Here is a 27592-nt window from a genome sequence, read left to right as displayed (position 1 = left end):
TTACAGAAGTTAAAATACTCTCACAGACCTCACACTGAAACCTTAGAGAACCTTAGAGATAACTCCGTCGGCCATGATTGCTACCAGCTGACAACTTTTCATGCATGAGTTATTTGAAAAATTAAAAAAAAAATACTTTCACCTACAGTATCATACAAGAATGATTTATGTGTCATTTGAAAGCAGAGATTCCAAAGTTAATTTTAGATTTAAAAAACGAAATTTGATTTTTGGCGCTATATCCCATTCCGGGTCTCCTTAAACCAAACCGAACCCCATGGCTCAGCAGCCACTGAGAGCTGTGGCCTACCTAGCGACCGCTGCTCGGCCCGAAGGCCTGCAGATTATGAGCTTTCGCGTGTTCGGCACGACGAATCCTTTCGGCCGTTACACTTGGCTTTCCAGACCGGGACCGCCATCCTACCGTATGATGATTCCTGAAATTATAATCACATAGCCCGAGTGGACCTCGAACCAGCCCTCAGATCGAGGTAAAAATCCCTCGTCTGACCGGGACTACAATCCACTGCCTCCGAGTAAGAGATAGGAACGCTACTCCTACTCCGCGGAGCCGGCTATTTAAAACTAAAGGGAAACCTAATCTTTTTTTGTCGCTTGCACCTTGTTAAATTCCTAACAGAAGTACAGATAAGAGCTAATTGTTTGTTGATGTCCACCTGGTAGCCATGAACGTTAAGGCATGAAGCCTGTATGGTCTGACACCCTAGTTAACTGGTTCGAGTCCCGTTGATATTTTTTTTTTTTTTTTTGCTAGGGGCTTTACGTCAAACCGACACAGATAGGTCTTATGGCGACGATGGGAGAGGAAAGGCCTAGGAGTTGGAAGGAAGCGGCCGTGGCCTTAATTAAGGTACAGCCCCAGCATTTGCCTGGTCTGAAAATGGGAAACCACGGAAAACCATCTTCAGGGCTGCCGATAGTGGGATTCGAACCTACTATCTCCCGGATGCAAGCTCACAGCCGCGCGCCTCTACGCGCACGGCCAACTCGCCCGGTCCGTTGATATTTTAAAAAGTAGAATATTCAGTTTATAATCATTAGATTGCATGCCGAAAGCGTAGGTTCAGTTCCAAATATTTCTGCATTGTTCATATAGAGTGAGGGCGAATGACGCTCTTGATGGTGATTCGTCCGTCGGATGACGAAGGTAATCCTTGAGTATGCCATTTGGTGTTTTTCAACAGGGGTATGTCATGTACCGACACCGGCTTTCACTCTCTTCCTACCTCTTTAACATCATTAACACACACAAGCAGACGCACAAGTTGCCCATGGTCTTCAAAGAGAAATACCTGTGTCAGTCCTTCCCTGAGGGCTGACGAAATTTCGAAATCACTTACTGCGTGATTATTACTGCCTTGTTTGAAACGTTTCTTATCACAGAAATGCTCGCCTAATGTTCCCAAATACAGGTTTGCCTATCTCGTAAACAGTTATTTTATCTCCTCCTCCTTTTCCTTCTTCTTCTTCTTCATCATTATTAATCAGCCTCCGTAGCTCAGGCGGCAGCGCGCCGACCTCTCACCGCTGGGTTCCGTGGTTCAGATACGGATTACTCCATGTGAGATTTGTGCTGGATAAATGGAGTCGGGACAGGTTTTTCTCCGGGTACTGCGATTTTTCCACTCATTTTTCATTCCAGCAACATCACAATATAATTTCATTTCATCTGTCAACCATTAATCATTGTCCCAGGAGCGTGCTACAGGCTTCGGCAGTTGGTACAATTCTTATCTTCGCTGCCGGAGTGCGGCTTCATTCATTCCAATCCTGACCCCGTCAAATGACTGGAAACAGGCTGTGGATTTTCATTATAATTATTATCATTATTATTGTTTTACAATTTTCTTTACGTCGTACTAACGCAATAGGTCTTATGACGAAGATAGGATAGGAAAGCGTTTGGAGTGGGGAGGAGGCTGCTGTGTCTTTAATTAAGGTACATCCCCACCATTTGCCAGGTGTGAAAGCCATCTTCAGGACTGCCGACAGTTAGGTTTGAACCCGTTATATGACGTAAACTAATAAAATACTGTGCGTGTATCTGGGTTAAATCGATGCAAAATTCAATAAATATTAAGATCTCACGTTACTGCCACCCGGTGTATATCTAAAATATTTCAGTTCATACACCCTTATTATAACCTGTTAATAATAGATCATATTTTATATTTTAAATAATAATCAAGGTAGATTTAGCTGTTGCTGACGTTTTGACACTGCTTATAAAATGGTAGATTTTTTCTCATTTACATTGTTTACAGCACATGTAATTATTGTTTCCCAGAATTCATTTATAGGAATAATAATTTACTTCAACAATATCTTGTAATGTATTCATGTGAGCAATGCAGAAAAGAAACTCACCCCTGAACCAGCAACTATGTAACGAAATATCAGGCTTGATGATACCAACAGGAACGTGATCCACGTAATCTACGACGGCAGTTATTGATGTAATCAGAACAGAAGTGCCCCAGGCGTAGATTGAATAGGCCATGAACTTCCATTTGTCACTTCGTTGAATATGAGTGCCGCTGAGGGTAGAATGAAACTGAGTTAATGTATATGTTTCGAACCGAAAATTCAGCAGCGAGTTTCACTTCTACAGCAAGATCTTACCTGAATGTCCAGGCCATATCGATGCAAAGTACATTGATCCAAAATGTCCCGACAAGATTCCAGAAGTGGGTCATGTATGCTGGGAAGTAAAAAATGGTAATTTCAAAATAGATAATTGAAGAAACCTGTGAAATTAAATTACCTCAAGAATACAAATTTATTTGCTTCGGGGAGTCTACAATAAGTTACCGTAATTTCTATGAACATACAGCAGTTGTCCAATAATTCCTTCCATTTAAATAATCTTGAACATACAGTAGATCTTCTCACAGCCTTGGATTCAAGAAGAAGCACAGAATGGTTCGGAAACAATTAAGTAAGCAATTTAATATCAGATTTTTTCACAGCTGTGGAATATCATGGCATTTCAATCTCCAGACAGATACATCAGAAAAATATTGTCTGATCCAATATCCAGTTAAGCTATTGTATTTATTTTATTTATTGACTAGCAAACATACCCGTTCCTCGCTACGGTATTCTACATTGTATATGGATTTCTCCGTAAATTTCTGTAAAGGCAGTGAGTAGGATTAAATTGCATGCCTCATAGCGCTACCCTAGGAACAAAACAGGGAGGACGCCATACGTTGTTTCCGATGTAAGGCAGGCATTGGGGAAGCTTTGAGGATAATGGCAGGCCACATTTCCTACTGCCAATCTTAATCAACTTGGGGAATTTTTACTATAACGGCAAGCTCACTTAGCAACTGCCATTCTCAGTAGAAAACATTTTTTTGCTGTTTGCTTTACGTCGCACCGACACAGAGAGGTCTTATGGCGACGATGGGACAGGAAAGGCCTAGGAATAGGAAGGAAGCGGTCGTGGTCTTAATTAAGGTACAGCACCAGCATTTCCCTGGTGTAAAAATGGGAAACCACGGAAATCCACCTTCAGGGCTGCCGAAAGTGGGATTCGAACCTACTATCTTCCAGATGCGGGCTCACAGCTACGCGCCCCTAACCGCACGGCCAACTCGCCCGCTCTCAATAGAGATTTCATTTTAAAGAGAAGCCCTTTTTCCTAATGCAAGTCACAACCGGATTCGAAAGATTTTATTATAATCGAGAAATGCAGCGCTATCTAACGTATCAAAAATCGAGACACAACAATAAATCATAGGACCAAAGTTGTTGATCTCTCCAAAGAGAACGGCGATTGTGATGTTTTGTAATACAACTTGGCATTTAACCACCAATTATCCCGAAACGAAGGTTTGCACCGTCATTTAAATTGCATCCATATTTCGATATTTTCCGGGGCCAAAAGTTATACAACTGCATTGCTTGGAATTTTTCCTCAAAGAAAAATGTGTCCGGGTTTCGGGATTAGCACTCGCTTACATACAGAGTAATTAAGGAAGAAAGTAATACAGTTAAGAAATTTGAAATGAATAGAAAATAGGATTATAACTGAGGACAATCTGATAGGATAGTTATGTAAATATCAAGTGGATGTATTGGAACATCAAATGTCCCTCAGTAAATTGTGATGGTATGAGTTATGGATATGAGAAAGCGGTAAGAGAGGAGAAATTTAGACGCAGGGATTCTTAGGTAGACAGATAAGATGATGACTTATAATGTTATTACTTAAGCTATTCGAGAACGGATATAACCTCCAACGATATTCCACCAGTATCCCGCAGAATGGCCGATTGACGTCTCACTTGCTTTCTACCCAAGAAACAACCACGAGTTTACAGGAACGATGACGAAAATGACACTACATGACTCCCCTGCTGGCAAGGAGTCAGAGACGTTGCCATGGCAACCTGTACATTCGTTGTTGGTCTGCCGGTCTCTCAATGCAAAGCATGATACGCGCAGAAAATAGTAATCATCCCCGTCATTTGAAGAGTAAGCTAAATTATGAAAATAACGAATGTTTATAATGAAGAGGCGTTTCACATACAGACCACGGATTTTACAGAAAATCGATAGTATAAGAAAAATGGAGGAAAACTTTTCTGGTTTTCCTATAAACCCCCGTTTATTTATATATTTTTAAATTATATGCATATCAAAACCTTCTCCGAGATGAGCATACTATAAATGTGACGTTTGGTCGAGATCTATCTAGCGGCATCGCCGATGATGCTTGAGCTGACCCAAAATGGACAAATATCTGAAAAATTGGCAAAAGAAACGAAATTACAGACAGCGTTCCCCCTACAACTTAATTTATATAGATAAGCATGGACACGTGTAGAAGTGCAGACCTTTATTTCGAGAGTTATAGCTTTGAAACTGTACGACACATCTACAAGTGGATTTTACCATCAGACGCCCCTTTCAGTGTTTTACATGGTTGGTCCTATGACATATTCTCGTATCTCCTATATTTATGGGTTAGATTGAGTTAGAGTCATTGAATAGGGTGAAATTTCGTACAGTTTTCATATACTACCTACTTTATATTTTTGATACTCATGTAATAGCTAGAAACATAAAATTTGGCTACTGGTCATGTCAATGTGCGTACCGAATATCATCATTCGATCTTTCCTATAAGTATGCCAAACGATAACATAAACCTGTAGGAAGTACAAAATTAACTTGCCATCGATAAATACAGCTCTATTTAACGTATAAGAGATAGAAATACGACAAAAATTCATACGACCAAAGTTCTAGATCTCTCCAAAATGAAAACATATTGTGCTTTCTGTATTGTGATACGACTTACCGTTTAACCACCAATTATCCCGAAACGAAGGTCTGCACCGTCATTAAAATTGCATGCATATTTCGACATTTTCCTGGGCCAAAGTTATACATTTGAACAGCTTGGAACTTTTCCTCAAAGAAAAGAGGGTCCAGGTTTCGGGATTAGCACTCGCATGCGCACGGAGTAATTAAAGAGAAAGTAATACAGTTAAGAATGTTGAAGTTAAAAGAAAATTGGATTATAAGTGAGGACAGCCGGATAGGACAAATATGTAAAGACCACGTGGTTGTATTTGAAAATCAAATGTTCCTCAGTAAATTGTGATGGTATGAGTTACGGATATTAGAAAGCGTTAACAGAGGAGACATTTAGGCGTAGGGATTCTTAGGTGAACAAATAAGATGATGACTTATGGTGTTATTACTTAACCTCCAACGATATTCCGCCAATATCCCATAGCATGGCCAATTGACGTGTCTCTTGCTCTCTACCCAAAGAACTATCACAATTTTACAGGAATGATGGCGAAAATTCCAATACGTTACTTCCCTGGTGCAAGCTGTCAGAAACGTTGCCATGGTAACCTGTAGGTTCGTTGTCGATCTGTCGGTCTCTCAATGCAGGGCATGATACCCGCAGAAAATAGTAGTTTTCTCCGCTATTTGAAGGGTAAGTAATCCAAATTATGAATATAACAACAGTTGTTTATATTGAAGAGACGTTTTTCATACAGTCCATGGATTTTACTGAAAATAAAGAGTGTAAGAGAAAGTGGAGATAAACTGCTCTAGTTGTCCTATGAACCCCTAGTCTATTCAAATATTTTTAAATCATATGCATATCACAACCTTCCCCGAGATGAGTATACTCTAAGTGTGACGTTTCGTCGAGATCTATCAGGCCGTTTCGCCGTGATGGTGGAAAAAATAGACCAACAGACAACTGCCCGAACAACTCTATCTAAAATGAACACACACTGGAACAAAATACTAATAACTATAACACTTACACATATCTAACCTATTCTCACCCTCATTCCCATCTATTTATATATCCCTTAGCTCCGGGATTTGGCATGCATACAGCTCTGAACATATTTGACTTTCAAAAAATGAACAGAACAAATGCCACTCTGGCTTACATTTATAAATTAATTTACTTGTTGAAGTATCTAAGTATCTAGATATCACTTCAAATGCGTATAGAACAAAAATACGTAACTTGGCAGCAACGCCCATGACGACGGTACATAGCACATGGATGAAGATACTCTTCTCGACTCCGGGATACTTCATTGTTGCTGTCTCCTTGATGTCGGTCGTATCTTGAACTGTCGAGTTACGTTAGATATAAGTTCACTATGTGCGGCACTAACTTGAGGGAACTGGCCCGGTTTCAATCAGTCCTTGACAGCAGTTATATTTTAAACCACTCGCACACTTTAATAACACAGTTCGCGTACGTGTAAGTTAATACTTATAATTATAGATCGTCACTAGCTCTTGTGAGTTAAGTCACTGCGATTGAACTTCAGTTTAACAAAAACTTTACAAAGAAATATGTCTTTTTGGCTCGCAAATTACGATACGTCGTACTTGGCGTTTCAAAGCAGAAGGAGAATGAGTAAGTGATAGACAATGAGAACCCTTCCTTTCTCACAGCAGATTTTATAGCCGCTAGAGGACGCTATCTTCGAAGGTAACCCCAGCAAACAGACCCTTTTCCTTTGTAAGAGCTTGCTAGATGTTAACGGCCGTTGCCGTAAATACGCATATATCTCAGTTTAGGAAATTTAAATGGTTTTATCGGCTCCTGTTACATGCTAATTCTTATGTCAAATATGCGTCTTGGCAGATATGTGGAATATAGCTCAGTGGCGCATTAATTTATTGAAAATCAGATGATTAGAGCCCTGGAAATGAGAAGTTTGTCAACCTGTTATAATTGTTCGGTACATCCCTTCGTTTAAATCTCATCCCCTCCAAGTTTGCTGCGCTTGGGTAACCAGATATATAGGGGTCTACATGATTTAAATCACGGCTTGCGACTCTAGTCCAACTAGAGGAATTCGTTCCTATTTGAGCCCTGCTGGTTTCTCACAGCCTATGGCACGGCCATCCAGGTTACCAAGTGTTATAATAAATAACTTGAAGCATATTATGATATTGTTCAGTATTGTTCAAATTTCATTGAGATATGTGTTTTAATAAATAACTTGAAGCATACTATGATATTGTTCAGTATTGTTCAAATTTCATTGAGATATGTCGCTTGGCAGTGGCACAACACGCGAAAGTTACTTCCGTCCTTCAGTTTTGCACAGCAGTGAATGTTGATTTAAGTTCATAAGCCAAATATTTTGATCTACTGACAGACGATTGAATTGAGGTGTATAGCTGGGTGTCACATTTCCCACGTCGAGGAACACGAACAGTCTATTTGCTGTCCATGCTGATCAAGTGGTTATAGGACGTATTCTAACGAAGTCCTGTGAATATTCTCAAGACTAAATAATTATTGCTCTCCACACAATGCTTGTCGACATTTTAACGGTATTGGATTGTATGCATTAGTCATTAACATGATATTCTCATCACTTTACATATAGCCTGACTACAGCATAGACGTCGTTGATTCAGTTTGAAATGGAAAGCAGAAAGTCAAGACCTGCTTGCAAATCACCTAGGATAACCATTGCCCTCATTGATACAAACATTTGCGCATCAAGTAAGAAAAATGAAAACCCTATGGCACTACAGCCCTGACAGAACTTCGCCTACCAAGCGACCTCTGTTCATCTCGAAGACCTGCAGATTATGAGGTGACGCATGGTCGGTGAATCCTCTCGACAGTTATTCTCGGTTTTCTAGGCCGAGGTCGCCATTTCACGGTCAGATAGCTCCTCAATTTGAATCACGTAGACTGAGTGTAACTCGATCCAATCCTCAGATCCAGGTTTAGTACTTGACATGGCCGGGAATCGAAACCGGCCTCCAGATCAAAAGCAGGAACGCTACTCCTAGACCTCGAGACCATAAAGAAAGATCCGTATGATTTTAAGGAAGTTGTATTACTGCAAAGGTAAATATACCGGGTGGTCCACCAACCCCTTCCTATTCAGTTTTTTGCATCTCTTCACATTTACTACAATTGCGAAAGACATCGCTCCCTCTCCCTAAAGCGGGGTAATATAACGAGATGTGCGTTTACAGGCTAGAAGACAGCAGGAATCGTGAGCGCCACTATTAATTAATTATGGGTACCTTGTATGAACCCGTAAAACGAGTACAGATATGCAGAACATGTACTTTAAAACAGGAAGTGGACGCACAGATCGGGAGCAGAGTACTGTACAGGCTGGAAAGTAGGTGCCGTAGCTGAAGTGTCGAAGTAACTCACAAGGCATGCAGCCGGAGAGATATGTGATTGCAGACAGTGCTCGAGGTAGGAGGTTCGGATCCCACTAAGATTTATTTTTAACAGCCAGTTGCTTGGAATGTTGTCGGGTTACATACTTGTTAGCTTCCAAGGACTGATTTGTTTATTTCACCGTGTAAAAGACAGTATGTATCGTTGCACTGGGTATCTTGCTGGGTTGGACAATGATGAGAATTTAATGGTATGTGGCCAGTTAGCTACGTCGTACATGTTCCAAGCTTTGTAGACTACAGATAGAGCAAAGTATGCCTCATTGTAACGATAACAACATGCGATGACAAGTAAGTATTTAGCTGCGCGAAATCCCCTCCTTCGAAGCAATTCACAACACAAAGTTCATTCACTGCCTCAAGATGTATTCCAGCGACGAATATGTGGATATGTTACTTATCTATGGAGAAGCTTGACAGAATGCATACCCGGCACAATGCCTCTACCAAGAACGCTACTCGGATAGACGACAAACGAAGGACATGATATTTCAGAGTGTCAAACGACGTCTGCGGGGTACTGCATCCCTGGTAAGGACAAGGCTTGTTCGAGATCATCCCGTAACGTCAGCTGACAATGAAGAGGTCGTGTTTGAATCTATCCGGCGTAACCCTCATACTAGCACACGAGCCATTCCACACGAGTCGTAAATCAGCCGAGCGTCTGTTATGCGGATATTGAATACACACCGGCTTCACCTGTACCATCTGCACTTACACCAGGAGCTCCATGGTCATGATTTCGTTGCCGAGGTGGCGTTCTGATAATGGATCCTACAGGATGTGGACACTGATCCTGCTTTTATAGCGACTCTCTTATTTACAGACGAAGCACGATTCCATAATAATGGGCCGTCTGACCAGCCAACGCTCTCTGCGGTTTCTCCAAGATGAACTACCACCGGTCTTGGAACATGTGCCACTCCTTGACGTCTGAAGGATGTGGTTTCAACATGACGGAGCTCCACTGCACGCGGCGGTGGTCGTCAGGAATCATCTCCATCCTGATAAATGGATAGGAAGCGGAGGACCTGCCCCCTGGCTCCCCAAATCACCCAAACTTACGCCCCTAGAATTTTTTTCTGTGGGGCCATGTAAAACAACTTGTGTATGCACAGGAGCTGGCTAGTCCTTGTCATCTTATAAACCTCGTCACTGAGGCATGCCGATCCGTTTCGCCAGAGATGTTGCACCGGGCCAGACGTTCCTTACAACATCGCGCGCATCTCGGTATCGACCACGGAGGTCGTCAGTTCCAGCAGGTGCTGCGTTAAACTACGTGGATAACTGAAATCCTTTCACACTTTTCCTAACCTCTATCAACTTAGCTGCATACCAACGACCCTCTTAAGGGCCAAATACGCAAATCAGTCTGAGAAATATACCGGTATTTATTATACAACCTTGCGACAACCCAGGCAACTGACTTAAAAAAATTATTTCATAGGACTTGAACCTTCTCACCCTCGAGCACTGTCAACTATCACACATCCTACCGCGCGTTGTCCATGTGCGCTACCGCAACACTTGACCTATGGCGCTCACTTACCAGCCTATACTGGCCACATACCATCCTCTCCACATCCTCGTCCAACCCAGCACCATACCCAATGCAGCGGTACATACGGTCTTTTATAGCGTGAAATAAACAAATCAGTTCTAGGAAGCTATCAAGTATGTAATCTTACCACATCCCAGGCAACTGGCTGTTAAAAATGTTCTTATGTGCGATTCGGACCTCCTACCTCGAGCACTATCTACTATCATATTACCTCCCCGCCCGCTTGCCATGTGAGCTACTGCTAGTTGCTTTACGTCGCACCGAAAAAGATAGGTCTTATGGCGACCGTGGGAACGGAAAGGCCTAGGAGTTGGAAGGAAGCGGCCGTGGCCTTAATTAAGGTACATCCCCAGCATTTTTCTGGTGTGAAAATCTGAAACTACGGAAACACCATCTTCACGGCTGACGACATTGGGATTCGAACTCACCTCCCGGATGAAAACTCATAACCGCGCGCCCCTAACCGCATGTCCAACTCGCCCGGTATTGTGAGCTTCTGCGACACGACCTACAGTGCCCACTTTGCAGCGTATACTGTAGCGTGGTCCCAGTCTGTGCGTCAACCTTCCGTTGTAAAGTACGTGTTCGGCGTATCTGTACTCGTTTTACGGATTCGCTCGAGGTACCCACAATGAATTAATAGTGGCGCACACGATTCCTGCTGTCTTCTAGTCCGTAAACACATCTCGTTATATTACCCCGGTTTAGGGAGAGGGACCGATGACTTTCAGAATTGTAGTTCATGTGAAGGGATGCATCAAACTGGATCGTAAGAGGCTGGTGGACCACCCGGTGAGATAAATTATTACGACCGTATTATTCCATAAGGACAATGTATCAAGTCATATTTAGGCCTAGTACCTCATGTGAGCATCTTATGCTTGGATATATAGATTGGTTCGATCAGATACGGTACGAAAAGACGTGGAATGTTACGCTGTAAAACGTTTCCCCACCGTTCCTTGAATTAATGCTTCAAAACATACATATCCGGACTCATAGAAAGTTTGCATTTCACCTAGTCCAACAACGTTTCTACAGATAACATATTTAATTATTAGGCGGACCAGGAAAACAGTAAAACATGGCGTAGTTACTCTACGTGCGGACGAACGTTATCTTGCTGGCTCCTGAGTTCCAGGTAAGGTAACACAAGGAACCTCAAAAGTTCTCAGCATACTACCATGCAGTCGTTGACTGCTTCATTACCGGCGACGAACGGCAGTGAAGTTCCAGCTTTCCAGATAATCACGCCAGTAGTAGCGTATGTGGGCTGCAGCATATTTAAACAGCTTTTATAGCAGACACTATAAATCAGTCACTACTGATCTGCATTTAAGGCAGTCGCCCAGTTTGTAGATTCGTTATATGTTGTTTCCCTAGCCTTTTCTTAAATGATTACAAAGAAATTGGAAATGTATTGAACATCTCCCTTGGATAGTTATTCCAATCCATAATTCCGCCTCTTATAAACAAATATTTGCCCCAGTCTGTCCTCTTGAATTCCATCTTTATCTTCATATTGTAATCTTTCCCACTTTTTTTTGCTAGGGGCTTTACGCCGCACCGACACAGATAGGTCTTATGGCGACGATGGGATAGGAAAGGCTTAGAAGTTGGAAAGAAGCGGCCGTGGCCTTAATTAAGGTACAGCCCCAGCATTTGCCTGGTGTGAAAATGGGAAACCACGGAAAACCATTTTCAGGGCTGCCGATAGTGGGATTCGAACCTACTATCTCCCGGATGCAAGCTCACAGCCGCGCGCCTCTACGCGCACGGCCAACTCGCCCGGTTTTCCCATTTTTAAAGACACCACTCAAACTTATTCGTCTACCGATGTCATTCTGCACCATATCTCCACTGACAGCTCGAAACTCGGAACTACAGATGAACTCGTAAGGACGTTATGCTGGTACTATACTCAATGTGCTCAAAGTTACTGGTCCATGCTGACGAGACATATATACAAAGTTTCTGGAACGTCAGATATCGAACCTATAGTGGCAAAGAATGGTGGTGTTTGCGTTGCAATGTAAGGTGCATTGATCGGCTCTATAACCCGTCTGCTCAGAATGCCTTGAACAAGAGATATAGGTCGGAGGTGGAGAGTCTGTTCAGCTGTACCGGTGGCAATGGACAGTTCTACATTTGGGAAACAGAAAGAGGTTGTCAGTGGTTTTCCATTTTCCTGCACTAATGCGAATGCCCGGACAGTTCCTATTTTAGGCCAAGGCTGCACCCACATTACTTTCTCTGAATATCACACCACTGTCACAAATGTCGTATGGCTTTTAGTGCCGGGATATCCCAGGACGGGTTCGGCTCGCCAGGGGGTGCAGGTCTTTCTATTTGACTCCCGTAGGTGACCTGCGCGTCGTGATGAGGATGAAATGGTGATGAAGTCAACACATATACCCAGACCCCGTGCCATTGGAATTAACCAATTAAGGTTAAAATCCCCGACCCAGCCGGGAATCGAACCCGGGACCCTCTGAACCGAAGGCCAGTACGCTAACCGTTCAACCAACGAGTCGGACACTGTCACAAATATCCCTGGTATGAGAAACGTCTAGAAGACCCGATATAGCACCCGGACCAGGTACGGAATAAAAAATGTACCCAGCCTCCAAGACATAATTATCTATTCTGTAACTTCACGGGGCATGTGCAGTTCCTTACTATATATCGACAGCTAATATACTGCTTTTGTGTATTCTCATCATCTTTCGACGAAGACGGTTAAAATCCTCGTTCTTCGGATATATAGGCAGGGTGAATTGAAAGACGAATTCAAACTATACAAATATACTGGCATGCCTTTGATTGAGGTTTTAAGCAGCAATTTGCACCCTGCGACAAATAGTAGTTATAAAATGTCAACGCGTGCTCAAATATTAATTAAAATGCGCTTTCTTGTTACTGAAACATCAGATTTCTTTTCACTGTTCGTTTCCATGAAAACGCGTGTACCAGTAATTGTGCATAACAGACAGTTAAACATTCATCGTAGTTCTGTACGCCTACTGACATTGGCAATAGGCGTGTACTTTTATCGTGGATCTCTTTTCAGTAATTAACGATATAACGTTTCAAGTAATTAAGAGGTTATGTATGTTATTTGTGCATTATTTATCACTGTTCTGCTGTCAAACATTGTTCATATTTTGGCAACAATGGAAAATAAAACCAAGCAATTGGCCCCGTGGTTTGGATCAAGTAGCTGTGAGCTTGCATTCCGTAGATAGTGGGTTCGGAACCCACTGTTGGCACTCCTAAACATGGTTTTCCGTGGTTTCTCATTTTCACACCTGGTACCTTAATTAAGGTCACGGTCACTTCCTTACCTCGAACATCATTGCCGGCAGCCCTGAAGACGTTTTTCTATGGTTTCCCGTTTTCACAGCAGACTGGACCTTAATTAAGGCCACGGCCGCTACCCTCCCGTTCCTAGCTCTTTCTTGTCCCATCGTCACCATTAGACCTATCTGTGTCGGTGCGACGTAAACAAGTTGTAAAAAAGATAAAATTTGTTATTATAAACCAAATGGCCGCGCGGTTTGGGTCACGCAGCTATCAACTTGTAATCCGGAGACAGTGGGTTCGATCCCAACCGACGGCAACCCTGAAGATTGTTTTCCGTGGTTTTCCATCTTCACTCCATTCAAATGCTATGCATGTACCTTAATTAAGGCCATGGTCGCTTCCTTGCCACTCCTAGCCCTTTCCTGTCCCATCGTCACCATAAGACCTACCTGTGAACGGTGCGACCCAATGCAAATCGTCAATAATAATAATAATAATAATAATAATAATAATAATAATAATAATAATAATAATAATAATAATAATAATAATAATAATAATAATAATAATATGCATCTTCTTACAAACAGAACAAGCAAATAAATACTATCTAACAAGAACAGGTATACTTTCAATTCTAAACTGCAGTTGAACCTATTCTAATTGTCGCTGTTTGCTTGAGGAATGTCCCCCTGTAGCAGTTCTGCGGTAGGCAATTCCAATGAGCAACCTAAGTGTTCGTAAATCGTTATATTCTCAGAGTGATCGCAAATGGGACAGTGTTTTAATACGACAAAAAATAATTAATCTTGCATTTCTCTGTCTGATTGATGGCAAATGGGACTGATCGCAAATGAGACTGGTTGCAAATGGGACGACACAGTAAGAAGAAGGGCCGAAAAGGAGAACAGCAGCTCCACAACTAGGACATAATAAATATATTACATCCATGACAAAGCGAGAAAAAGTAGAAGCTGAAGAAGAACAACAATTTTGGAGTTACAGTGTCTCATAAAACCTTGCCTATATGCAGAAATGCTGGATGAAATATGTTATCGTTTACTGGACAACTAGCTGGTGGTTCCTTGAATAGAAAAATTAACTCCTGAGGGGTAAATATCTGTGTGGGACAGGTTTTATATTGTTCTAGGATGGCTGAGGGTATAAGTTCTGAAATGTAAACATAATTTCCTTTGCCATCCGCCCATAAGCATGGACGTCACACGTCGTTGACTTAATACAGGCCGTCGAGGACATTGATAACAGCACGCTATCGAACACTTCTACGATAAGGAAACTAACTTACGATTAGGTAATATTACACTTCCTACTTGTTACTGAAAAGGAATTGCGACATAACTGCCCGCACGGCATTCTTCAGTGGAAGTGTTAATTCATTTCTTCCTTTATTTGTTGCAGGAGCTTATAAAGAATCGATCAATCAATCAATCAATCAATCAATCAATCAATCAATCAATCAATCAATCAATCAATCAATCAATCAATCAATCAATCAATCAATCAATCAATCAATCAATCAATCAATCAATCAATCAATCAATCAATCAATCAATCAATCAATCAATCGATCATCTGCATTTAAGGCTAATGCCCAGGTGTCAGATTCCCTATCAACTTTATACCTAGGTTTTCCTTAAATATTTTCAAAGATTTTGGGAATTTATCAAACATTTATCTTGATTTTTTGCAGTCCCTTACTCTTCGTCCTATAAGTGAATAGTTGCTCCAGGTTGTCCTCTGGAATTCCAACGTTATCCTCATATTATGATCTTTCATGTCGTACTTTTAAAAGCTCCGCCCAAGCTTACGTCATTTCACGCCATCTCTCCGCTGAGAACTCGGAACATATCACACAGTCGGGCATTCGAGCATCTCGTCTCCTTAATCCCAAGTCTTTCCCAGCCCAAATTTCGCAACATTTTCGTAACACTAATACTTTGTAAGAAATACTGCCGCACCTCCAATCTAACCTCGTGTAGGGGAACCCCAGGAATCACCAGAAATTACGGCTAACGCGAGAGAGATATCTGTGTCTGGACCGCGTTACTAATTGCTTTTTTTCTTTTTTACTTCTCCACCTTCTTATTGATCAGGCATCTCCTACTTTTTCATGACTGTTGCTATTGTGATTATAACCACGAAACATCCTGTTTTTCTTAGAATACGAACCAAAAATTCCCACATGCATTGGCCGGAATTCAAACTGCGGCTGCCTTAGTAAGAATCCGGTGACTATGACCCCCGTCCAGGTTTGATAAATGCACTTGCTTATTATTTAATATTATTACTGGTAGGTACTGTACGAGTTCCTGTGAACTAGGTTCCTTTCAACTATTACTTTACTTCTATTTCATCCACATCACTTCGTTATTTCCCGATGTTTCTCTGTCCTTTCTCATTCCAAATATCAAACCTCTTGAATTCAGTTATTAATTCCAGAGTGGTTATCTCATGTCTTCTTTGGTAATTTGTAGTTTTTCTGTATTTTCCGATTCCATTAGTCCACATTTTTGCCATTTCCAATTTCACAAAATAGTTTAAATGTTTTGCTAAGAGATTTTTGAATTTCACTCTTTGCAGATCTTCGTAGAAACCAATCTGTATCCTTGAAATCTATAATTTCATTTGGGCAGTGGCTGACATGGACTCGGAAATTTATCGAACATTTCCCTTAGTAAATTATTCTCTTCCTATTTCCTCTTCATATAAATTAATATTTGCCACAATTTGCACTCTTGAATTCGAAGTTTATATTCATTTTATGACCTTACCTACATTTAAACGCCCCGCTTAAGTTTAATCGTGTACTAATGTTATTCTGCGCCAGTTCTCCACAGACAGCTCGGAAAGTCTCGCTTATTCTAGCAACTCATATCCTTATTCAAAAGTCTTCCCAGCAACATACACTGACTGACAGAGCAAATGCAACACCAAGAAGGAGTGGTCAGAACTTTATGCCAATTGCAGGGTAGACTGACGTCACTGAGGTATGCTCATGATGTGAAATGCGCCGCTGTGCTGCGCACGTAGCGAACGATAAATGGGACACGGCGTTGGCGAATGGCCCACTTCGTACCGTGATTTCTCAGCCGACAGTCATTGTAGAACGTGTTGTCGTGTGCCACAGGACACGTGTATAGCTAAGAATGCCAGGCTGCCGTCAACGGAGGCATTTCCAGCAGACAGACGACTTTACGAGGGGTATGGTGATCGGGCTGAGAAGGGCAGGTTGGTCGCTTCGTCAAATCGCAGCCGATACCCATAGGGATGTGTCCACGGTGCAGCGCCTGTGGCGAAGATGGTTGGCGCAGGGACATGTGGCACGTGCGAGGGGTCCAGGCGCAGCCCGAGTGACGTCAGCACGCGAGGATCGGAGCATCCGCCGCCAAGCGGTGGCAGCCCGCACGTCACGTCAACCGCCATTCTTCAGCATGTGCAAGACACCCTGGCTGTTCCAATATCGACCAGAACAATTTCCCGTCGATTAGTTGAAGGAGGCCTGCACTCCCGGCGTCCGCTCAGAAGACTACCATTGACTCCACAGCATAGACGTGCACGCCTGGCATGGTGCCGGGCTAGAGCGACTTGGATGAGGGAATGGCGGAACGTCGTGTTCTCCGATGAGTCATGCTTCTGTTCTGTCAGTGATAGTCACCGCAGACGAGTGTGGCGTCGGCGTGGAGAAAGGTCAAATCCGGCAGTAACTGTGGAGCGCCATACCGCTAGACAACGCGGCATCATGGTTTGGGGCGCTATTGCGTATGATTCCACGTCACCTCTAGTGCGTATTCAAGGCACGTTAAATGCCCACCGCTACGTGCAGCATGTGCTGCGGCCGGTGGCACTCCCGTACCTTCAGGGGCTGCCCAATGCTCTGTTTCAGCAGTATAATGCCCTCCCGCACACAGCTCGCATCTCCCAACAGGCTCTACGAGGTGAACAGATGCTTCCGTGGCCAGCGTACTCTCCGGATCTCTCACCAATCGAACACGTGTGGGATCTCATTGGACGCCGTTTGCAAACTCTGCCCCAGCCTCGTACGGACGACCAATTGTGGCAAATGGTTGACAGAGAATGGAGAACCATCCCTCAGGACACCATCCGCACTCTTATTGACACTGTACCTCTACGTGTTTCTGCGTGCATCGCCGCTCGCGGTGGTCCTACATCCTACTGAGTCGATGCCGTGCGCATTGTGTAACCTGCATATCGGTTTGAAATAAACATCAATTATTCGTCCGTGCCGTCTCTGTTTTTCCCCAACTTTCATCCCTTTCGAACCACTCCTTCTTGGTGTTGCATTTGCTCTGTCAGTCAGTGTATATTCAGCATTTCTGTAACACTACACTTTTTTTGAAAATCAGCCAGAACAAATCGTGCTAGTCTCCTTGAGCTCTTTTCCTTTTGTTGTGTCAAGTAATCTTCGCGTGGAACCATACTCTAATTCAAATCCAAATCTGCCTGCCGAAAGTTTTTTCCAGGGAACGTATAACCGAGTTGTGTGAGTCATCGTGTGCTTGTCGTGTGAATGGGTTTCTTTGCACTTCAGTCATTTTTATTAATACTATTATCATTATTATTGTTAACATACTTAATGCGACTCCTTGGCAGAATGGTCAGCGTTGTGGCCTTCGGTTCAGATGATCCCGGGTTCGATTCTCGGCCGGATTAGGGATTTCAATCGCGTGTGGTTGGGCATCCGACCATAAAACAGGGCCAAATACACCTGTGCGGCACACTTCACACCCGCGAAATCGCAGGTGTGAGAAAAGCGGTAGAATAACAAGAATATTAATATAGTTACTATTATCATATTATTATAATTAATTTTACTATATTTCCTTTTTATATTATTATTAGTATTATCACTCTAATTGCCCAACTGATTTGTAACATTGTCATAGTGTACCTGTCCGTAGTACTACTTTTAGTAGCATTACTACAATCTTACCTTTAATTTCACGTATACATTTTTAAATTATATTATTTAAGGTGAATAAGTGTAAGGCCGTGAGCCCTAACTTCGCCACAAATGTAAGTCAGGAATAAAATAAAATAAATAATTGGAGAGTCTTATCAGAGACTTATTACGCCCTCTATATACAACGTCGTTAATGTAATTACCCCAATAAAGACCTTTCCATATGCTAACACCTAGCTAGTACAGTGATCCCAGCGATATACTTTCATCCCATCAACGCAGTAATTAAAACTGGCTGGACTATTCCTCTTGATGAAGCTTACAAACTGACTTTATATCGCGTTTACTCATACCATTGTCTACTGTCCATCTCACAACATTGTCGGAATATTTTTTTCAGTCGTTCACAATATTGTAACTTATTTACTACTCAATACAGTATAACACCATCCGGAGAAAGCCTGGTCTGTGATCTGTGATCTGTGATGCTAGATGTTTACTCATATCATTTCTATACGTAGGAAAACATGAAGTTCCAGTGATACTGTCTTGTGAATCCCCCACCCCTCTTAACCATTACAGCATCTTCTCTGAGTTGTATTTTCTGGAAACGTAGGTACCCATTCAACCTCTCTTTCATATTGTATAAATGTGCATTTAATGCTGGCTCTATCTGATACTTGAGGTTGGCAGAATATAAGGATTTTAGCCCAGTTTCATGGGCTTATGTCCTTACCAACGCCAACCCAGTGCGAAGGGACCTATTCACTGTTGTTTTTCCCGTGGTCGTTGGTGGTGTGGTGTGATTAAGGTAGGGGGCCAAATTCCGTCCCCGCACCTAAATTCGTCCCCCTAGGGAATTCCAATTTCCACGGTTGGTATATACTGGTTAGCAACGCACGCACACGCGTAGCCTTATCCCATTGTATTTTTGTGGGAGTTGGTTTGTTTGCTCAGCATTAATTTTCTTGAACAAGCAGGATTCATTTTTCATGCTGAGCTCAGTTAGTGTGGTATTCAAATTAAGAGCCTCTTATTCCTAGAATGAGCACTGATATGCAGGTCTATATGGAATACTGGACTGCATTTCAGTCGTGTGGTATAAGTTCCTGGCATGTAATCTCTGCAGCGAGGTGGCTGGCGTGAGTTACTCTAGCGGCCATTATAATAGATCAGGGAATGTTCGTAATTTAATCCCCCTTCACTTTATTTGTTACTTGTTATTTGTGAAGTTTATTATTATTTTCAGATGGGAAAACGCTAGGAGAGTGATAAGGAGGCTATGAGAAAGGCTACCTGTTAAGGCAGTGAGGGACAAGATAGTGTGTTACAAACGTTCAATTAAAGCGTTTAACATCTCACGAGAAACGCTGGAAGACAAAGTTGAAAATAATACCAGGGAAACATTTTTCATAACTGGCCTTCAAGTAATTCATTATAGGGAAAGTATATGTAATATATAAAAATTAAGTGTACTTTTCATAAATTTGGTGGTGACGAAATTAAAAACACGTTTTTGGTTGTTTAGTTTGTGTAGTGTTTATGTTTATGACAAATATTGGCTCCCATATGCTGCAACAGTTTCAATGCAACTTGCCCGTAAGAGGGGAAATATTCAGGAATGTATTTACCGATTTCTAGACTTGTCCATAATATTCCTGAATTTCTATAAGTCCAAATCTGCTAAGGATACGAAATACGGGCCTTCTACCTTGTATGTAAATTATTTCTATATTGTGATGTTTATTGTAAGAAAGAAAAAATGCTGTTTTCCTGAACAAGAGAAACTAACCGGACGTGAACACCGTCGCGAATTGAGCACAGAACCCTGTGAGAGAAGAGTCAAAAATTATTTAAATAAGGTGGCGAATATTGTTTGATGGGGAGATGTAGCTAGGCAATCATCCCCTCTTAATACTAATCAGAAAAAACTAAAGAAATCTTAATCTTCGAAGAATAAAGGTATCGGCAAAAACAGGTAAAATTCCTCGGAAGACATGAGAATGAAACACATCCGAGGTCATACGAACTTAATACTGCCGGAATCAGTAGAGGACAAGAATTGACCATGGGAGATCAGAAAGGAAATATGGAAGTGCGTCGGCTAGCAAAGTAAGTGGAAACAATGCCATTCTTAGCTAGGAGACCCGGCATCATCAGTAATTGCTCCCAAGATGAGGCCCCTGGCGGTGAAGACCAATCAGCGAAGGAGTCACGAAATATAAAATAATAATAATAATAACAATAATAATAATATATTATTTTAATCGAAACCGACTTTCAACGTATTAGGTCGTGTTACGTGCATTTAGTACGTGTTGAAGAGATGTTCTGTACTTAAAGCAAGAAAGAAAAATCTTCAGGAATATTTTGGACCAGATTGTGCAGGGGGAATCTGGATGATAAGGAAGTCCCACGACCTGTACCAACACTCAGAGAAAATCTCAGACACATTTAGGAAAAGACGTTTCAAATTTTATGGACGTATTGTGATAATGAGTAATCAGAGATTGACCAAAAGAACTCCGAACCTTGCCCTATCAATAAAAGTATAAAACAACTGCTTGCTCGAAGGTGAAAAGAGATCTTCAGGAAATAGGCATCACAGATGACATTGGGTTAGACAGATCTAAGTTCAGAAAATTAGTCGCCTATCGCCGCCTTAAACGTCATCAAAGTCCTACCACCAGCAGAACCTGGTCAGAAGATGGCTAAAAGCCACAGCGAGAAGATGAACAGAATTTGGGAGAAGAAAAAGGCAACGATATATAAGTCGTGCTCCATAGTTGGGCATAACGAAGAAATAATAATAATAATAATAATAATAATAATAATAATAATAATAATAATAATAATAATAATAATAATAATAATAATAATAATAATACGAAAATGTCCGCCTCCGTGGTGTAGTGTTTAGTGTGATTAACTGCCACACCTGGACGACCGGATTCGATCCCTGGCCCTGCCACGAATTTTCGAAAAGTGGTAAGAAGTCTAAAACGGGCTCCATTCAGCCTCGGTAGGTCAACTGAGTGAGCGGGGGAGGGGATTCGATTTCCACCTCAGCCACCCTCGAAGTGGTTTCCCCTCTTCTCTTTCAGGCAAATGCTAGGATGGTATCTAACTTAAGGCCACAGCAGCTTCCTTCCATCAACCTTGTATATCCCTTCCAAACTTCCAATCCCCTGCAAGGCCCCTGTCCAGCATAGCAGGTGAGGCCGCCTGGGCGAGGTACTGGTCCTCCTCTCCAGTTCTATCCCCCGACCCAAATCCACGCGGTTCAGGACAATAATCTTGAGGCGGTATAGGTGGGGTCCCTCGCTGAGTCCGAGGGAAAACCCTAACCTGGAGGGTAAACGGTTTAAGAAGAAGGAGAAGAAGAAGAAATAATAATAATAATAATAATAATAATAATAATTTATGTTCAGTCCTCAGCACGAAAGCCGGTTGAATCCTCAATGTATCTACTATTAGCTACAATAGATGGCCTAGACATCAATGAAGAATAGTACTAGAGAAATGAGGAGTGAGGTAGTTTCCCGTTGCTTCCTTCTTTGAGCTAAAAGTTGCTATTACAGCAGATATCGGTCTACCAACCCCACTGACTTGCATGCATCAACCGCCTCTATGAGCAACATTCTTACACCATTCATACTAGGGAGTGACCGCATAATGAACAACATTAGTAGCATCGCTCATACCTCAGTCACTTTCAAATTGTCATAGCCACGAATAAGACTGAGACAGATCAATGAAAGTAACAAAATTGCTCTAGCTCATACTAGAAGACATAGTGCACTGTAAACACTAGGTCTCGCCAGCAAGGGCATATAATAGTAACAACAATAATAATAATAATAATCGAAGAGGTGAAATATCATGTTTCACTTACCAATGATGATGCATTCCGTCTTGGGCAAGTGTCCTCCGTATCCATAGAATATAAGGTTTACGATGTTCAAAACGAGAAAACTACTTGTCTGAGAGATAAGGATCTTTGATTTCATAGTTCGCACCTCTGGAAGAAGAACAAATGCTACTAACGTCAAACTGTTGAGTATTAGACACAAAACCGTCATTCCTTGGTAATAGTCGGTAAACCATGGTGTCCTACCACCTGTAATCTCATCGTCGAGGATACTTTTACAGATGACTTGCTGGTACATAGTTGAGTTAATGGTCTTGTAACCCATATTTTCACAGAGGTACACCACATTAAAATCAACGTGCTTTGAAACGAGTCGTCCATTTTTCGATTTAGAGAACGCTTTACTACCCTCCAGTATATAATATTCCCATCTACTTAAGTCACTGGATCTCTCATTATCATATTCACTAGAGAGGATGTCGTTACGAAGAAACACATATGGAGGTAATTGGTATAGTACCACATCACCGTACTCGAAGCTTCGTAAGTCCTCTTCGACCATCGAACACTCCCAAGTACCTGTGTTATAATCTTGAGGAATAAATACTACATCACCAGGTAAACAACAGTCTCTGCTAACAACACTATCACACGGACACTGAATATGTACACTTCGATCGATATTTTCTTGGTCGGGGTTCATTTCATTACAAAAATAATACAGAGAAAGAGAGAGATTTTGAGAAAAAGTCGCATTAACAAGTTTGTAATGCAATATGGAGACTTTGCTGGTTACCATATTATCTCCGCCAATAAAAATTTGAACGAAATCACTGTCAAAAACTTGGCTTTGTTCTTCAACAGACTGACTTTGTGCTGACTGATTCAAACTTATCCTCATATTTCTCGCGCTCATTGCAGTTCTATTTTCACACGAACAATTATTGTTATCTCTGGTGGTAACTCCGGCACAGTTTTGTTCCTGATCATAACAGCAACAAACGATTTTCGCGGCAACTTCAGCTCCGAAAGAAGTGGAAATTATTATAATTATTGCAAGAAACACGTTTCCTCTCCCATTCATCATTCTGAGGACTGAATTTAATCGTCGCACCGGAGAGTTTCAAAATTGAATTTATTAGTTAATTTCGAATACTTCAGTTGTCAAAGGATATTTCCTGCATTGTCCAATGCTTTGCTATCGGACTACAATCATATGAAAGTTGGTGCTTATCAAGTAAGCAAAAGTAAAATGAGCCATACTTTGGCATAGGGTAACATTGATATAACCTTTCGTAATACAGAACCGTAATATATATACAGTTTTCTTAATCGACCTCTTCCCATCCTACTCAATAAATATTTACAGAGATCTCTGAACGCTTCGCATAAATGAGATATATTGGAATTTATTCACGGATATGTACAGAAAAATATTAATGGGAAGCAAATTGTAAGGAATATTTCCTAAATAACTTAGATTCGAATTCAACATAAAGAAATAAAAAATTAACAACATATTCTTATATATCGAATTATAAGCGTTGAAAAGTCTGTTACTGGGAATAACTAATCTAAATCAACCGGGAAAATATTCAGACTATACAAAATAAGTTAAACTATTAATACGTTATTTCAAATTTCTTCAGGACTAACTTCCTCGCTTTCGTCCTTTTCTTAGTAAACATAATTTAATTGAGATAATGGTTGTATAATACATAAAGCAAGTATAAATCTATTACAAAATATGCTTCATATGGGTTAATAAGTTTGAAATGTTCATTGTTGTGATGTAATCCTAATTGTTAATAATATTTTTCTCAAATTGTAAACTTATAAATGATTAATAAGCAATACGAAAGTTTCAATCATTTTTAGTGAGAATATTCTAAATTAGGCACTTATTAACTACGCTAATCACATCTGAAGTGGAAAAGTAGCTCATTCGTAAGAGTAAGAATAGTTCGTCCAAGTGCGGCTTGGGTTCATCAGTTAAGAGCTGTTACCTACACTGTTGTTCTCAATCTGGAGAAATAAATTAAAGGTTTCTTACGATAATTTAATTTGATCCGGAGGAAATGTTTTGGAATATCGTCATGATACCGCAAAGAACTGTAATAATGTGCGATATAAAATCATAATATATATTTTGCATACTGCAACTCTATACGCAACTTCACTATATAACGTGTTTAACCTGCATTATACTTTGAGTTTCTAATACGACGTGCTCGACACCAGAATTAATGAAACGATTGACCTAATCTTTCACTGCTAATTTCACCCTCTTTATGATCACTCGCTTTAGTGCGTTAATATGACAGTGAATACACTGCTAAGTACATATTGATTGCATTTAATTGTGTGTATCCATACATCACCGATACTCCTTACAGTAATTATTCACCGAGTAAACAGGTTTCACGCAGTCCTTCCTTCGTGCTGGTTGTATACGACCTTCACTCGTTTTCCACATTGCGGTTATCAACCTGGCTGTAACAAATTTCACCACAAGAAGACAAGAAGCAATACCGGTCTGATCACTTAATAATACATCTGAGACGACTCTCGGGGCGGTAAGATGCGACTTCCACGGCATCACTCCACACACAGTGAGGTATCTACCTACTCTAGCGGTTCACCTTGAGATTCACGATAAGTGTTTGTCACGCTCGAGGTAAGCACTGACCATGAGGGAAGAAAATAATATATTGTTCATCCTACGAAAAAAGAAAAAAAAGCAGTAATTCCTGCATTCATAGCTAACCATCTTTAGATTGTTCCGGGTCAACACAAGCAAGTCATAGTTCTTTGACTCAGCTTGGTACCAACAAAAGCAAGCTTGGAAATTTTATGTGGTTATTAATTTCGTGATGAAGCTGCCTAACTGAGGCGGTGATTCATGCTTAGTTCACCGAAAAGACATTAGTTAAATTCCTCATAAAGAAGTCGCGATCCAGATTGAGTGGCCCATGTGGTAGATCCAGCGTTGTCAGATATCTGAAATCAAAATACGGGACATATGGGCGATCGAGGAAATGAACGTTCCCGTGTTTTATAAATTATAAGTTTCGTTTCAAAATGAGACGCTTAGTATGATGTTGACATCATAGAGCAGTTTGGTAATGCATTTAAACTAGTGGTAGCGTGCCTGCCTCTTACATGGAGGCCCCGGGTTCGATTCCCAAACAGGTCAGAGATTTTTCACCCGAATCTGAGGCCTGGTTCGAGGTCTAATCAGACTATGCGATTACAGTTGAGGAGCTATCAGATGGTGAGATGGCAGCCCCGTCTAGTTAGCCAAGAAATCGGCCGAGAGGATTCGTCGTGCTGACCACACGACACCTCATACTCTGCATGCCTTCGGACTTAGCAGCAGTCACTTGGTAGGCCATGGCCCTTCGGGATTGTTTTCTCCTTCGGACTCAGCGAGCGATCTCACCTCTACCGCCTCACGGGCAGTGACCTGCAACGTGAGATATTTGGTTGGGGATACGACTGTGGAGGAGGACCAGTACATCGCCCAGGTGGCCTCACCTGCTGTGCTGTACAGTGGCCTTGCGGGGGATGAGAAGGTTAGAAGTGATAGACAACAAAGAGGGAAGGGAGCGGCAGTGACCTTTACTTAGGTACTATCCCAGCATTGGATACGTCTCAAAACTCACAGGTCTCAAAACTCACGGGCTAAAATGAGTAGCAAATAGTATCAAAAATCACCACTACAAACTAGTAGCTGAATTAACACTGTAATTAGTAATGAGTCTCAAAATTCATGACTCCGGAGAGCAGGTGCCTGCGATGACAGCAGGAGGGGTGAGACGCGCGGTAACTCTCGCACCAGACATCTCCGGAGGCCACACACCATCATTATACATTTATGTCAAAGGGAAAAAGTTACGTTATATTAGCTTTAGGACCACAGCTAAATATTTTTATAATAATAATAATAATAATAATAATAATAATAATAATAATAATAATAATAATAATAATAATAATAATAATAATAATAATAGCGTGCTGACCTTTAGTCACAGGGGTCCCGGGTTCGGTTCCCGGCAGATTCGGGAATGTTAACCTTCACCGGTTAATTCCGCTGCCACGGGGGCTGTGCGTATGTGTCATCTTCATCATGATTTTAACCTCATCACGAAGCGCAGGTCGCCTACGGGAGTCAAATCAAAAGACCTGCACCTGGCGAACCGAACATGTACTCGGACACTCCCGGCACTAAAAGCCATAGGCCTACACCATTCTTTTTTTTTACCGATGACTACTAATTCAGTGCACATAATTAAATACTGTGCATGGTTTGTGGTTGTAGTAGTTCGCTATTTGAGCAGAACAAAAAACAATTTCATTCCAAACCCGGTAAGCAGTCTATAAATGTTTTCGCGTTCCGATTTATCTTACCTTATCTTGGATGATGACATAGCTCATTAAATAAAAATTCGATTGTCAACACGGGTCGCATCCGGCACGGTTACAGATTGTGCGGTCGCTGGTGGCACGGGTCGCATGCGGCACGGTCGCATCTGGCACGAAACCAAAAAAAAGTACTCAAGCTTGATATTTTAAATGATCTTCCACAAAGACACGGCAATATCAGTCACCGACCAGGCACAGTAAGAGGAATAGGCCTACCAGCCACATGAACTATTGCCAGTATTCATCCTGGAAGGCACAAAAGTTTACATACAATGGTGCAGTTTTCTGTATACATGATAAAATGAAAATTAATTTCAAATATTTGTCATATTTTCAAAGTACTAACATTCTATTAGTTTCGAACACATGTTTTATAAATATTTCGCTCTTAATATGTAATAGGCTGTCACTCTCGGACCTACTTTCTATACAACCACTTAGTCCTAGTGAACGAGCGGGCGAGTAGGCCGTGCGGTTAGGGGCGCGCGGCTGTAAGCTTGCATCCGGGAATTAGTGGGTTCGAATATCACTGTCGACAGCCATGAAGATGGTTTTTCCGTGATTTTCCATTTTCACACCAGCCAAATGCTGGGACTGTACCTTAATTAAGGCCACGGCTGCTTCCTTCCAACTCCTAGGCCCTTCCTATTCCATCGTCGCCATAAGACCTACCTGCGTTGGTGCGATCTAAATCCACTAGCAAAAAAAAAAGTAGTGAACGTAAAAACACGGCGCTATGCAATAG

At 41.5% G+C, this 27592-nt stretch overlaps 1 non-coding gene across 2 annotated transcripts; it reads right to left on the bottom strand.

Moving 5' to 3' along the window:
- Window positions 1-2395: 2395 nt before the first annotated feature.
- Window positions 2396-25001, bottom strand: LOC136877812 (uncharacterized). Of its 2 annotated transcripts, none has more exons than XR_011018570.1 (3): window positions 24827-25001; window positions 2644-2722; window positions 2396-2558 (listed from the first exon to the last, which is right to left on the bottom strand). It is a non-coding gene; the product is annotated as an uncharacterized protein (transcript). The 2 variants fall into 2 exon arrangements; XR_011018571.1 differs by lacking the exon at window positions 24827-25001 and adding an exon at window positions 22444-22563.
- Between the last annotated feature and the right edge of the window lie 2591 nt (window positions 25002-27592).

The sequence above is a fragment of the Anabrus simplex genome, chromosome 7 (assembly GCF_040414725.1).
Source record: "Anabrus simplex isolate iqAnaSimp1 chromosome 7, ASM4041472v1, whole genome shotgun sequence".
Lineage (NCBI taxonomy): Eukaryota > Metazoa > Arthropoda > Insecta > Orthoptera > Tettigoniidae > Anabrus > Anabrus simplex.
Note: the sequence above shows the minus strand (reverse complement) of the source record. Positions and strands in the feature narration are given on the sequence as shown.